The 16,826-nt window shown below is 41.2% G+C and overlaps 1 protein-coding gene across 5 annotated transcripts in view; it reads left to right on the top strand.

The window, feature by feature from the left end:
• The window catches only part of LOC149789309 (uncharacterized), a 121,861-nt gene that overhangs the window by 98,873 nt on the left and 6,162 nt on the right, over positions 1 to 16,826 (top strand). The window lies entirely within an intron of this gene.

Genomic DNA, 16,826 nt, shown 5'->3' with positions numbered 1-16,826 from the left:
CAATATCCTTCACGGCGAAGAGCAATAGATCCTGACCTAACTCCGTTAAGTGAATACGAGGCTGCATCTGAAGGAAGTCCGCGGGGCCAAAAATTCAAACAAACTAGGTCGCCGATAATTAGCTTAACAACATCTTCTGAAAGTTTGCCTCAAGACATTTTATCCCCAAGAATTGTACCATCAACAGGGGAGGGTTTAGGATCCGGTTTTATTGCCTGCCCTAATAATATCATCGATGATGTATCACGGTTGGAAGTTCTCATCGGAGGAAGACGTGCCGGAAACAATTCTCCGGAAATTATAAATGAAGCCGCAGATATCTGTCAGAGACTATTTCAGCGTGGCATCATGGATATCAGCATCTACCGGGGGCTCATTGATGAACTCGCAGACGGTTACCACAGCGACTAATAATTAAATTTGCTAGCAAATTCAGTTAGATAAACAATAATTAAATAAAATGATACTACACGATTCTTTTCGCAGACCAAGAAGTGTCAGAGTAGTAAACTCACGATTACCAGTATACGAGGTTGTTTACGGAGATGGAGTCGGTGATGTTGTTAGGGATTTAGTCACAAGAATCGCTCCGAAAGCTGGACCGTTAGCAAAACAATTCGCGATGAAAGCCGCTGATGTTGTCAAGGATAAAGCCATTGGCACTGTTGGTAGTCTTGCCGGGAAAGCATTTCAATCAATCAAGGATCGACTAGCACAGCTGATACGAAAAAAAAACCCAGTCGAGAGGTTGGTGCCAGTAAAACTACCATCCACTGAAGCTATGCCGGCAAATGTTAGTAGCGTAGTAAATAAGGCCGTAAATCAGAAATTAGCTGAGATCGCAACAGCAGGAATTACCTCCAAAGCGTTGCAAGATAGTGTAACTGCTAATTTGATAGCTGGTAGTGGTTTCCGGTGACGATAACATTTTAATTAGATCATCACAAATAATAATAATGTTTGCACGAAAATCCAATGACGCGTTTGATATGTCCAAACCAGTACTTAAAGATGATTCTGTACGTGATTTTCAATATTATTCTTATGAAGCACGTGATCCTAACCAACGCGGAAGAATTGAACTACAGGTCCAGGATACAAGTAGATACTTCTTGCCCGCTGAGGCCTTCATCGAAGTTGAAGGTAGGCTTTTAAAGAATGATAACACTAACTACGGAATCGGCGACCGAGTTGGATTTGTTAACAACGGCATCATGGCGTTATTTAAATCCGCTATTTACATGATAGATGGAAAAGAAATTGAAACAATTCATGATAACGTCGACGTTGCCACAACAATTCTCGGGTTGGCGAGATACTCGGATGATTACACCAGATCAGCCGGACCATCAATGATGTTTGCAAAGGATATAACCGACAGCCCCGAGAACAGGAATGTAACAATGAATAATGCCGGTGACGCAGTTGCATCGATGAACGAAAATTTTAATTTGGGTTTTGCAACACGTAGATCGATGTTAAGTGGAGATGAAGAGTTCTCAGGTGTGATTCCATTGTCTCACATCTTTGGATTCTGCAGAGATGTCCACAAGGTCATATTCGGTGCCAAACACACAGTTGTACTTGTGCGAAAACCTGATGATAATGACGCTATCTGGCGAGATGCTGCTGTTGCCCCTGGTCAGGTAATACTAACTAAACTGTGGTTGTGGATGCCAGTGTTGTCTCCGTCAATCACCGAAGAACAACGACTGTTGTCTTTCATGGACACGGGCGGTAAATCACTGCTATCCTGGAAAACAACAACCACAGACGTTATTCAGGGTGATAATGGTGGGTTGTTTACATGGCATATATCATCGCAACAAGGAGTATCAGCACCACGACATATTTTCATTGCATTTCAATACCGTGCTAGAACAGATAGCCAGGAAAGAAATCCAATGGTATTTGATACACTTGGAGTTTCTGAAGTTTCGTTGAGAATAAATGGGCATCAGGAGCCATCTGAGGATATATTAATAGATTTCGAACATCATCGTGTCGCACGCGCGTATCATCGTCTGATGTCATTTATGGGGCGCGACCTTAATGTAGACACTGGCCTGCAAATATCACAGCGAGACTTTATGAGTTTATATCCGATTTATTACTTTTCGCTGGAACATCTTGATCTGGTTAAACAATCTGTTGTCGACCTACATTTCCGAGCTCGTGTAGGTGTTCCTGCTGGTGGTTACAGAGCGATTGCTGTCATACTCTCCGATAAAGCAATGCTGCTTGAAGGTGTTGGCGGACGAATGAGGGTCATCGACGCTCCAATCGAGAATATGTAACGCAATTAAAATCAAACTTAGGATATAATGTCATACAGTCATGTTAATGTCACCTTGACTTCCGGTCAAACGAAGAAATTGCAATCAAAGAACGCAAGCACGTGCGGGACATCAATAACACTAAAACGAGATCAGATTACTGGTGGTCCAAACAAATTGTCGTTGACTAATACTCAGCTTAAACATTTTAATAAGGCACTAACAGCAAAAACCGGTGTCCGACTTGATTTCTCTGCTGCAGCTATCAAGGACATGACTAAAACCGGTGGAATATTTCCTCTTCTCGCAGCAATACCGGCGTTGATTGCCGCGGCAGCACCAGCCGTAGCAAAAGCCGCAGCACTCGGTGCAGTTGGAACTGCAGCTGGAATGGCACTAAAAAAGGCAACGGGAAAAGGATACAAGAAAAAAAAGGGACGCGGTCTAAGACTACCAGGAACTCCACCATCATGGTATCCAAAAAAATTCTAACGCCGTTGAGCAATTTTGATTTACTCGATGCTGTTAAAAAATTGCGTGTAAAACATTTCAGAGGCGTATTTATGCGAGATCAATTACCGCAACGACCGAATAATCCAGAAACTGGCATTATCAATCTCGACAACAAAGATGGTCCGGGAACTCACTGGGTTGCTTACGCGATCGATCCACGTGGAATTATCTATTTTGATTCGTACGGTTTAGCACCGCCAGTTGAGTTTCTCAAGTATGTCAGCAGATTTTCTAATGTTCCAGTGTGGCAGTCGACGTTACCAACACAAACATTAATTGATCCGCCCATTTGTGGGAGGGAGGTTTTAAATGTTCTTGATGCAATCTCAAGAAATCCAGCAACTCCTCCTCATAAAGTAGTGTATGAATATACCGCATCGAGAAATGCTAGCATTTGAAAAACAGCAATAAGAATAATGGTGGATATTTACGGAAGACCTTTCACACGAGGAGGTAAACCAAGCACAGATGCTGATCTCTCAAAATATGCGACCAAAGATGAAGTCGATAATCTTTTGAATATAGCTGGAGTTGACCCAGATGAAGTTGCTATTTTCCAAGACAGGCAAGGAAAACTAAGAACGAGCAACATTAAGTGGAATGATATAATTCGCAGAGTTCTTGGAGCTACCAAGGATAACTTCGTTGCATTTAGTGATGGCGGCCGGATCAAGGACTCGAATATATCAATCGCAAGCATCAAAGACAGTATTGATAAAGGTGTTGATAAATGTGTGAAAAAAGCCGGTGACACGATGACAGGCGAACTCAGCATGAGCGGCAACAAAATAACCGCGTTAGCGAATCCCGAATCCGACCAGGATGCGTCAAACAAACAATACGTGGACATCGTCAACGGTAAACTAAATACGCTGCGTGCAGAGCATGATGTTCACGTGGGCGCGTTTACAAGATTTCGAAGAAACTTCGTAAAAACTGATGAGGTCGTGGATAAGTTCTTTGGGACTCCTCCAGTCGTCGATGTAAAACTCGCTGATGTAAAGACCGACATTAACACGATCAAACAAACACAGCAGGATATCGTATCGGGTATTCCTGATATCGTTAACAAAACCAGTTTGATTAAAGTTCCCACTGGAGTTACTCCGGGGCATATCACCAACATCGTATTCACGGTATCATCGGGATTCGCAACATGGTCACGACAAAATAACACTATCAAATATACAGCAACAGCCACCGGTGTTTACAGGTTGTCTGTGTTTTCAGCCGCTAAATTTGAAATCTTCACAACATATCCTTGGAGACATTCCACCGATAAGTATTCCGGGGTTTGCACTGTAATACTAAACAGCGGAACCGAGGAAACATTTATGCTTGAAGCCGAGGACGATAGTTTAACAGCAACATCTTACTGGTTTTGTTTGGAATTCGTCGCTGCAACGCCTCAATTGGTTACCGCGTAATTGAATAATGTCAACGACGCCAGATGCTCAACAATATCGATACAATCAAGTCCGTGAGTGGCAATCTGAGTTAAAAACTGTCATCGAAGTAACTAGTCAAAAAGTAAAAAAATACAAGCGCCGCATAACAGTGCTGGATATTATGGTTTATTCAGTATCTGCCGTTGTTGCATCTGCCGGAGCAATACTATCAGCGGTCACTCCGGTAACTGCAGCAGTCGCCGCCACGATCTGTGTTTCCGCGGCCACAACAACAGCTGGAGTTTTCGGCATCATAGCAAAAAAAATATCATCATGTGCTAACACAAAATTACACGATTACACGACAAAATTAAATACAGCCACGACCGCATATCAGAAATTATCATCGCTGATATCATCATCGTTAGACGTGCAAAGTAGCGACGCTACGATATCAGATTCTGAATTCAAACTAATGTCAGATGCGTACAATGACTATTTGAAAACTAAACAAATAAATAATGTCAATAGAACTGCTTCAACAAATAGTCACAAACACAACACCGGTAAGGACCACAATGATCTCAGTGTCCTCGACGACACCAGAATTCGGTATTAATTTTCGAACTCCAATTCCAGTGAGTGAAATCGCGTTAGCAAAGCTCAGTGTGTATCACAGCTGGCCCAATGTTAGGTCGGCATCATTTGGTGGTCTGCAGCCAAATAATTCATTCGTGTTCGGGAAAAGCAAAGCCGACTCCGGCGAACAGGGTGAACTTGACTGGAATACAATTACACTTCCCACTGGGAGTTATCAGATCGAAGAAATCAATAATGAGATACAACGCCAAATAAAACGAATCACCGGCAAGGAAGCCAAAATATCTATAACAGCTCATGAACCAACGCTGTCTGCGGTCATTGAAATCTCAACGCCAGGATACGCCGTGGATATTTATAACAGCTCAATCCGAACATTATTAGGATGGCCAAAGGCCCCCGAGGTTAAACCTCGTCCACCAAAACCTGAAAAATCGGATTTTATGACCTATAAAGAAGCACTACACGACCTCGAGTACAATTATTATTTACTCCTTGCAGATCAATTACTAGCAAGAAAAAGTACTTTAATGCCCGATACTTGGAGTATAGAAGCTCCACGTGTTAAGGGGGGGCAGGAGCTCCGTGTTTACCGTCTAGATGATATAGAATCTGAATTATTTATTCCGATCAATCTAGTACATAAACAACAGCTACAACTCCTGCGAGTATATTTCCAAGATTATATTTCTGATTTAACAAGTCCGCGTGATAATATTATCAGAACCATAGAAAAACTAAACAAACTCGCATCGGCCATGGAAACTATAAATCTAAGAATAATTCAGGCTTTACTGGATCTTAAAGACTATATCGATGATAATTATAGACAGATAGCCAGAGCAGATTTTGCAATTAAATATGGTATTCAAGTGAATGATATTTCAGATTTTAAATTTCCTGGATATAACGTGCCCGAGCTGAGAAAATCAGTCTCTGATCTCATCGATCAATCTTTCGAAGATATTCTTGCCGCGTACGAACGAATAAAACCACAACCTGTTATTCTCAAGCACGACAACAGTACAGCATCCGATGGCAGACACATCTCACCCGGGATCGTAAATATCACAGATGTTATTGCGGTCAATCTTGTATGTGACGTCATCGATGGCAGTTACAGCGCATCAGATACTACGACGGCACAACAGGGGTTTATCCTGTATACGTTCACACCAAGAGACCCCCCTGGTTTTCTGATTGTGCAAGAACCAATCAATCCGGTCTATCTACGGTGTCATAACCCGTGGTTGTCAACGATAAATTTCAAACTCACCGACCAGAGGGGGAATTTGTTGGACCTGCGTGACGAGACTGTTAGTATAAACTTACTGGTGAAGTCCTAAGTCAAGGGATCCATAATATTTATAATAGTTTTTTTTTCTGCACTGATCCATAATCGTCATTTTATCGTGCAAATACCCTATCAAAACCAGCATAAGTTATCGTTGAAAGTGCTAGCACGCATTTAAAAAAAAACGGTTGTGTATAATGTATCAACCCGAGTACATTCATGCACGAGTTCATATTCATGATAAGCAAATTCTTTACGAGGCAATAAAAACCGCATTTCAAATACAGACATTCCCAGAACAGTATTTCCCCGTTAAAATAGTTATTGACGTGTATGGTGACGAAGACTTCTTGTTAACTCCGTCACAATTAACAGAGCTACAGCAAAATCATATGATCATAGTTTGGTGTCAACGAGAACAGATTATGAACTATTCTCATTCCTGTATTGATGTTGAAACGCTTAAGCAAATCCTGAAAATCTGAAAGCGCCCTTCACTTGAGAAACTCTTTGAGTTTCCAAGGGCAAAAAAAATAATACACTTTTTTTTTTACCCGTGGAAATGTGCTTTACACTCCAAGCGGGGGGGGGGGGGCGCTAGCGTTCTCAGGTTCTACTTTCACTTTGTGCTGTGAGTCACACGCTATGCGGTTTATACTTCCTTGTCGGCCTCGTAGTCAGAAACACTAGTATTTTTGTCAGAAATGCAAGGCATTTCCGTGTCTAGATTCTTTATATAACCTTTTAACCGTCTCACCCTGGTGCTAATTAATTTTCGAGTCTCATACTCTTGTGACAATCCAAGACGAATCTTCTCAACTGCACGGCACAGTGGAATAAATTCAGATACCTGATTTTCAGTTATCCCGGCAAGTGATCTGTAAACACGATCTTGCAAACCCTTAATGAACCTATAACGAGCAGGGAGATTGTTCTTCCCCAAGCGTGATAGCTCATTCAAGGATTCAAAATCTGACATAATTGTTTCAGTGTCTAGTAAAATATTAAAACCTCGCTGTTGTAATTCTTTAATTTCAACAAGTATGGTATTTATATTTTCGTGATTCATATTATTATATATTTTTATATTTTTAATAGAAACACTTTGCATGAGAAACGCTAGCTTTCCAAAACAAAACGAGACAGTCGGAAACATTTATCCCCTGCAAGGGCCTAGATCGTCAAATAACGTTCTAGAACCCCACGAGGACTGCTTCCGACATGACAATACAACATGTAACACGAAACACTTTATCCCCTGCAAGAGCCTCTAGATCGTCAAATAACGTTCTATAGGCTCAAGAGGACGTGTTTAGTGAATTGACAAGGACAAACATATAACACGTAACTTATCCTAAGGACGGACCCCTCTGACTGCCAAGTGACTCAGAGGCACATTTATTTACAAGACGAGACAGCCCTGGCTTCTAGGATCGAGTTCTCTAGCAGGCCCGGCAAACATTTATTTGACAACACAAACAACCTTTACCTCTGATTCGAGTATCACAGCAAGCAAAGGTACAATGAACATGTAATCTTATCCTAAGAGACGGTACAGAACAGACAACCTTTACCTCTGATTCGAGTATCACAGCAAGCAAAGGTACAATGAACATGTAATCTTATCCTAAGAGACGGTACAGAACAGACAACCTTTAACCTCTGATTCGAGTATGACAGCAAGTAAAGGCACAATGAACATGTAATCTTATCCTAACTTATCCTAAGACCTTATCCTATGACGACACAAACATACACAGGTGGGTCATTTTCTACGGTCAGCAGCAGAGCAAAACCATCCATTGAATCGACCATTGGATGGTGCACAAAAGACACCCGCCATTGGCGGATTAAATTTATGGTTTTGCTTGCGCGTGCTGACTTTCGATCGACCCAAAGGTCTTAGGGAGCGATTTCGTATATAACCCAACTGTTACTTGCGAGTTGGAAATTCGCTCTAGCAGTGGGCGGGACTTGTTTAAAATATTTTAATTGTATGTTTTCTTAAGCGCGGTCATATAACAAGCACAGAAGAGCAAAACAGTCGGATATATTCAGTAAAACGAGGATATTGTTTGTAAAAAAATATATATTCTACGGTAAATAAATGATTACATGTTATGAACTCGATAAAATATTTTATCAAGGTGGCTTTCTTAGGGGGAGCAAATCCTCTGACCAGCAACGACAACTCTGCAAAGCGTTACACACTCTCGGAGGAGTTATCGTCGTTTGTGTCAACGATAAGAGTTATATAACAGAATGAAATCTTCTGTTTGAGCTTCTTTGAAAATGCTGTTTTGTAGATCCCATCTGCGACATGCTGTACAGAAGGTGGACAAATACCGAAATACCTACCGGCTGCGCTCATTGATTGAAATATTATTTCTTCACGAGTCTCAACATTCACAGATTTCACTGCTCTTCTTATAGCTGTTTTACATTTAACTCTTCCTCGTATGGTATTCTTGCTCTGAGTGATCGCTTGAAGGTTTTCAATACTGTTATCAAGTCTGTTCCCGTTAATATGATCAATGACAAGGCCTTTAGGGATCTCTCCGTTAAAAACCTCATAGACGAAACGATGACATAAATACCTCCCTTTCCTAACAGTAAATCTTAAATAACCAGCATTATCAACTGTACCAACTTGTTTCCTCAGCCTGTAGTTTCTCACTATGCCATCTCGGTTTGCCTCATAATTTGGAATAGTTGGATGTCGGACGAATTCTTGATTCATTATACTATAAGCAAATCATTGTCTAATTCATAATTTGTCTGAAAACTTATTTATGTAATCACGCTCGCATTTGAGAGCGTTATCACAGTCTGGATTTTTTTTATCATAATACCGTTTTAGTTCTCGATAGCGTTTTCCACCACACGCTGAACATAATTGCGTTTTTCCTCGTACTCCAATGCCGCATCTGATACACGGTATCGGTCCTAGACTCCCACCGCGGACCTGTTGAGCATGTTGTCCACAGTATTCGCCTCTGCAGGGTTTGCTACACGGCGCTGATGAATTTAGTTTGATCCACTTGCATTGGTTCATCATATAATATATTTGTCTATTTAAATATTTGTCTTAATTATAATAATGGGTTTTGAAAGACTATCCAGAATAAAACCCATATCAGGTTCTAGATTCGATCTTGACCGGTTAACCGCTGATCCACGACGAAGAGAGTTAGCAGAGGTAATTGGTGTTATCAAGAATGCCAAAGAAGAGTTTCGTCGTGATGGTGCCGCACACACGTGGTCTTCGTATAAAATTATCCTCGGAAACGCGAGCGTTTCTCGGGAAATGCAAAGCATTTCTCGTGACCGTATCATTGATGCTACCATGAACGATACAATCGCGCGTAACATAATTGGGTATCTCGACGATAGAAGATATTTCGTACAGATAAAATTTATTGTTGGAGTCGGCGAGGGAACGTGGATTATCAGAGACAAACTAGACCCTGTTCTTGATGCCAGAGGCGTTCGTGGAAAAACCGTTCTGTTAAGTAAAGACTCAAAACCGGGAGTACTTGTTGGGATTGATATACCATATTATGCCAGAGCGTATCCTGTGACCGCAGTTGTTTATGGAATTTATCCGATGAAGAAACCACGCGTTGATAAACTCAAACCGATGAAGGTGTCGGTGTTGAATTGTGTAGCTGAGCGAGTAATGGAACATTTTAAAAATGCAATGCGAGGAAACGGCCTAACACCGCTAAGACAAACTAAAATAACAGCGTGGGCGACACGAGTAGCGGATAAAGGAGCGTCAATAAATGATGTTGCTGAGCTAGAGCGATTACTAAAATTTCCTATAACGGTTTCATCGTTAACCGGTGAGGTATTGTATGAGTGTAAATACAATTCCCGTGGAACACCAATAACTATTATCGATCATAACAGTCACGCCTGGACTGACTCGGTTAGGATATTTCCGCAAGACCGTGTTGTGAAGTATTATCCGGAATTGCAAAGCAATTCTGGGAGCATGTTTGATTTTATTTATCAGATAAGTAAAACCGATCCAGTGTCTGTGTGGTTATTCAGAAGTAGCGAAGATGGAGAATATGATCAGTTTGTGAGACCCAACGGGGAAATATACAGAACAATGGCGTTACAGCAGGAAATGAAAAAACTCGCAGAAAAATATCATGCTGGCAACACTGATACGTTACTGACACACTGTTTTACTGTCCCGGGTGTTGTCGCGCATGTAGCCCGGGAACGAAATTCATGGAGACCAACTCCGAAAAGTTTTCTTGCTGATATCCAGCAGAGCTGTGTCGAATACGGACACGGCGGTTTGTGGAATACTCAGTATGATCACCGCGGTATGATATCCGTGGACATGACGGCGTGTTATCCAGGAAGTTTCCTTGGGCGTGGAGAATGCAGCGAATATTTTAAACGGTTTGGCCACGCTGGCAATACCATGACAAGAGTAGCTGTCAACGGTGTTTTACCCGATTTTGACTTGACCGGATTTGCTTGTGTGTCGTCGTTTAAATTCGCTAAGGATTTACATCCTGTGTGTTATGTTTGGTTTGGCAGACATTTCGTTGAGAAGCGATGGGCACCGATAGTGTTATTGCGATACATGCTTGACAGTCGAATACTGTTGTCGCTGACGGTCAGCGAAGCGATTATATGTTATTGTCGTCAAACCGAAGTTTGGTTGCCAACTCCAACGCCGGTTACGTTAGAAGAAGTCATCGAAGATTGGTCACGAGAATATCCAGAAACTTCTATCGACGCTATCATCAAGAAAGCTCCTGAAGTACTTAAAAGCAAACTCAGAAATGATGAAAGCACAGCAAAAGATCTAGGACGAAGAATAATAGGGAAATTCACTCAAGGTGGAGCGTATGATCATAAACAACATCACAGTCGATTAATCATGGACAAGACTGAATTGGATCTTATTGTCGCTGATGCAGCCACGAACAACATGTTCTGTAACCGCAAAGATGTGTTTCTGTCAAACGGGGAAAAACTAGGGACTGTTTTTAGTTATATTGACGGAGAATCATCTCAGTACATACATTTGAGATCTTCGATGCTGGCTTATGTATCCATAAATTTGTTGTCGATGATCAATAGATTCCCTGTTGCCGCAGTGAGAGTTGCAACGGATTCATTTTATATTGATAAAAAACACTCAGCGCTGTTGGATAATGTTATATCGGATGATCCATCGTGGGGCTCGTGGAGAATAAAGAATGAAATGTTACACGGATATTGTAAATCGGCTGATGTTGAAATCGAGGATGAGTATCGCAGCGCAGAAATATCTTCGATGGTTTCGTCGGGGGCAACTTCGTTGTTGCCGCCGGTGCACGATCCTGTTACAAGACACAAAACAGTTTATCTGAACGGTCCTGGTGGTTCTGGTAAAACAACTCGAGCGATTGAATTATTTAGAAACTCTGACATGATTGTGCTAACACCCACACACAGACTTGCCAGGGAGATGAGACAACGGGATGTTAACGCGTGCACGTATCACAGTTTTTTCAAATACAGCGGCGGCACGTGGACACCTGAACGAATGGGAACGAAATATATTCCCGAGAAAATCATCTGGGATGAGATAGACACTGTGCCGTTGGATACATTAAAACAGTTTCTGGATTGGCTGCTAAAGAAAAATACCGCAGTGGTGATGTGCGGCGATCATGGTCAACCACCCCCATTTACAGGTGAATCTCCACACGAGTGGCTGAAAACTTTTGTAGATTATTATGAGGAAATAACTAACGATGTTAGAGCACTCGATGAAACGCTGAAAGAGTTTAAGGCACTGATCAGGCTACAAACCAATAAAGTCCAGTGTGAGATAATGCGTGAAATAATTCCAGAGACTTCGCTGAGCGACTTTTGGGAAACGTGGAAACCAGGTGATTTAATTGTGGCAAGTAGAAAGATAGTCAGGGACACACTTCAGCAGCGGTTATTTCAGTTACATCAGAAGAAATTTCCCATGTTGCCAGTGCCGTTGTGTTATAGACCAGCTGATACGCGATTGCAGAATATTGATGTTGATATTCCAGGGCGCCTGACTGCGTCGGGTCCGGAGAAACAGAATTTAGTATTAAATGATATTGTCACAGTTGATGTTGATGCTGTTGAACAGGCACTGAAAATGAGCAAATCCCCGTGGACGCTAGGATACGCTATGACCATCCACAGTTCGCAGGGACTAACTATTTCAGATACAACAGTTTGGATTGTTGATGATCGCATCGAGTGGTCAAATTTAGTTTATTTAGCGGTGTCAAGAGTAAGAAGGATAGGTCAGTTACGAAGAATTGTATTAGATGATGTTGTCAACGACAGCTCAATCGCTGATGACACAATAAGAAAGAAATTAGCCGGTTACAAACAGAGCGACAAAAAAAATGGTAGAGAGTTTGATCCCAAACAAAGTTTGGATGTTGAATTTGTAATACAATTACAACAACAGCAGAATAATCACTGTGCGAGTTGTAATTGTTTATTGCTGTGGCAGTATTCGAAAAACGACCCAAGGCAATTCACCGTAGATAGAATAGATAGCAGTCGCGGTCATACACGTGAAAATGTGATGTTGACCTGTCTTGAGTGTAACCGACGCAGAGGTGTTGCTGCAGTTATTTAAATGATTGAATCACTTCAGTGCGGATCACTTTAGTGATCGGGGTGGTAATTGTGTATCCTCGGGAATCACCTGAAGTTGCTCGCGTTTAAATCCGCGTTGAGGAGCAGTCGAATCTAATCTGTAGATTGCGTTTCTCCCAGTTGATCTGGTTATGCTGGATATCTTATGTGTAGTAACACTCCATGTGGGATCGGTTGCTCTTTTTTTTCCTCCTTCTAGTTCGCCTGGTTCGTATAAATACCTAACGGTGACATTACCCAGCAGTGGGGACGCTAGCGTCCCTGGCTGCGTTGAAACATTTTGTTGCTGTTGTCCGCGTTCACTGACGCGGGGTATATATTTTTTTGTGATTGCATTTACAGGTCTCATGTTTGTTGTTCTGGTAATTTCATTATTCAGTGCGGCTATCACGTTTGGCAGTCTTGCAACCCATTCACGAGATCTCGTATCGTAAATGAATTCCCTCGCGTACTGGTATCCGAATAATCTCTCAGCGAGTGTTCTATTAAATCGCTCAACAATTGCCTGATCCCGATGAATTTCAGTATGTCCTCGTCGTATGGTAACGTTATGCTGCTTTGTCAGTGATGACACCGCGCCCTGAAATTCCTTGCCAGGATCAACTTGTAATAATCGTGGCCAGTTTAGAGGTCCTCGTTGATAAATTCGTTTAAACGCAGAGGCGACTTCGGACGCTGTTTTAGTCGCTAACGGTTCTGCTTCTTTGTATCTACTGGCAACATCAACTACTGTTAGCGCGTATTTGTATATTTTTCTACGGACAGTATCATGAGGCAGGAATAGTATGTCAGCCTGATGAACTTCATTGGGCACACTAACATCAAAATGTGCAAAGTTGATTTGTCGAGGTGGTGGTAAGTAGATTTGCCATATTGCTTGTTTTGATAGCCAATTTTTGGCAACCTCGCGTGTTACTGATGCCGCGTTGGCGAGTTTATTAATTGCTGAGTTACCTCTCCAGTATCCGATTGGGGAATAATAAATCGCTTGCATTTTTATTTAATTATCCAGCGCCTAATACTAATTTAGATTTCATCGCTGATCTTACTAACCAATTAGCGAGTGACTCCTTAAATGATTTATTTTTTATGGCGCTTAGTGCATGAATTAATTTCACATCCGCGATATGCCTGTCTTGTAGATCTTTACTTCGATAAGCAACATCATGTATGTGACACGCTGCGTCGATAGCGTTTATCGGATACTCTCCCGGTTTTGGTTTAGATTGTTCATCAAGTCTGATATCTAGTCGGGTCCCTGGACCGCAGTAATTGTATCCTGGGAGATGTTTTTCTCCGGGATACTTTGCCCAGGGAGTTCCGGGGAGCTTTCCAAGTTTGGCTGCAATGTCACCTCCGCTAAATTCTCGCTTTTTTTTTTAAATCTAAATTTTTTTGTGCCACATCGCGTACACTTACCAGAAAGTGCTTGTCTGTTATTTTTTGTTGTAATGGTTGTTAGATCATTCGTAGGGGTTCGTGCCTTACACTTCACACAATATAGATCCATAATTATTATTCTTTATATACAAATGGAAATTACAGATTTTTCTGCGACAAAAAAGAAAGAGCCAGTTAAGCATAATTCAGTGCTACCAAACTCTATCCGCGCGATTATAATTGGGCCATCCGGTTCAGGTAAAACACAGCTGTTGCTGAACTTGATAATGAAGTGGATGAAATGGGATAAACTGTATTTGATAGCTCCATCTGTAGATGATCAACGATGCTATAACGTTATAAAAGATTTTAATGAGAGTGCAAGCGCGCTGAGTAAAGACGGTGAGGATGTTGTTGAATTTATCACTGATATCGAAGAAGCCCCCAGCGTCGAGGATCTTGATGAATCAATTAACAACCTAGTAGTGTATGATGATGTTATGTTGGACAAGCAAAAAAATCCCGCAAGAATATTTTCCCGGGGACGTCACAAAAACACTGATGTGATTTATGTTACTCAGCGTTATACACAAATTCCTAAAGTAATCAGGGATAATTGTAATCTTCTTGCGATATTCAATGGAGTTGATACACATACACTGAGAAATATTCATCAAACCTGGTGTGGTGGCGATATGGATTTAAATAAATTTAAAAATTTCTTCAGTCATGCTCAAAGAAAACCTCACGGATTTGTGACAATAAATTTACACGATCCCAGAACAAGATACCGTATTGGACTTGATACACTATTTGCAACATAAAAATGTTTTTCCTTGGAAACTCATTTCCCAGAGCAGCAGAGGGGATGGACCCGACCCATGGATTTTTCAATAACGACCCCGCCACGGAAACTGTTTCAGATTTATTGAAGTAACCCAAGTTGTCAGTGCAAACTCAACGAGTTTGTCCCTGGAAACTCTTCGAGTTTTCGGGGGACATTTTTTTTTGTCCTGTATTCTGAATAGAAGGGTTTATTTCGTCGAAATAAGCCCTCTATCGAGGAATAGTTTCCTGGAGGGGTTTATTGTGCAAAAAGTTTCGGTCTGTACAGCCCCTCTGCTGCTGAGCAACATTCAGTATGGCATATCCCACAAGACTTTCTCACATGGTCAAAACGTATAACACGTATTAGGAATGAGAGAAAAACAGATATCCATGTATACTATGACTTGATTTTTGAGCATCAGCAATCTTGATGCAGTCATTTCGAGCAAGTTAGTAATTTGAATACCACACTTCAGAGGGCATTTTATGAAAATTGGTACATTGAAAAATAATTACTTTTTGAAGTGCTTAGTTTTATGTTTACATTTACAAGCCTATCTCTAATGCATGACTTCAGAAGTGGAATTGAAACAGGCTTATAATTATTGAATATCATCCTCCATTAATTCACAGTTATGACCTTATTAACACTTGAAGTGCATGGATTTCACATCAGCTGGTATGAATACAGTGCTTGAAAGATAGAACAGAACAGCATCGTGGCGACCCTGGTGGTCAAAAGTTATGAATACAATGCTTGAAATATAGAATGTACAGCATTGAGGGGACCCTGGTGGTCAAAAGTTATGAATACAATGCTTGAAAGATAGAACAGAACAGCATTGTGGGGACTGTTGTGGTCAAAAGTTATGAATACAGTGCTTGAAAGATAGAACGTACAGCATTGTGGGGGACCTTGGTGGTCAAAAGTGCTTGCCTTTGTCAATCATTCTCACCTCTGTCCACATATGTTCATGTCCCAGTCTCTGTGAATGTGATATGTGAGAAAGCTGACAGTATCTTCCTATGGGTCATCATTAGTTCTTACCAGCCCCCCCACCCCAAGTGGTCTATGTGGGTTTGACTCTTGGATTCAGCCAGTGTATGTGAGAAAGCTTGCCAGTAGCTTCTCGTGGGTCAGTGGTTCTTTCCGGGGGTTTTCCCGGGTTCTTCCTCAACCATTAATTCTGGCCATCATGTATAGCATATCATGTGCTGAAAAATGGCGTTACACCCTACAACAACAATGCCTACCCACCCCCGAGTTCTTCTTCCTCCAGTTATACTCACTGCCATGTATATCTTCTTGTGCTGAGAAATCACATTAAACCCCAAAACAACTACAACAAAACAGCATTATAATATTTATGAATAGTGATACAGCATTGTAATATTTATGAATAGTGATGCATTTTATATTTTGAAGAAAAATATGTACAAGAAGAGATGCATATATTGTTAGATGTTGATGGCGCAAGATGGTGGGGGTGATTAAATGTAAAAGAGAGAGTGGTATAATAACATGAAAAAGCATTATGCACAGGATTGGACCACAGTGCAGAGGTAATCTAAAATGAAGATGATTCTCACTGTCGATGACTTAAGAATTTTTGGAAACACCAAATACCTCCATCTTCTCCCCAGTGGATAACACAGGATTCTCAATTAGTAAAAAATATATATCAGAATCATGCAGTAAAATTCAAATTGTTCTAATAATACTCAGTTTAGAAAAATAGAGAAAACACCCTTTAGCCATTTCTAATACACTGGTATCCTACTTTTACCTCACTATTAGTAGACTGGGTCCGTTTCCAAATCCCTATTCACATAAAGTTTGAAAGATTATGTGGCAGAGTTGTCCCTAACATCTTGTTCAAG

This window comes from Sinohyriopsis cumingii, chromosome 11, assembly GCF_028554795.1.
Source record: "Sinohyriopsis cumingii isolate HCF-2022 chromosome 11, ASM2855479v2, whole genome shotgun sequence".
In the NCBI taxonomy this organism is placed as follows: Eukaryota; Metazoa; Mollusca; class Bivalvia; order Unionida; family Unionidae; genus Sinohyriopsis; species Sinohyriopsis cumingii.
The sequence above is the reverse complement of the archived record's forward strand: the minus strand, read 5'-3'. Positions and strand labels throughout refer to the sequence as shown.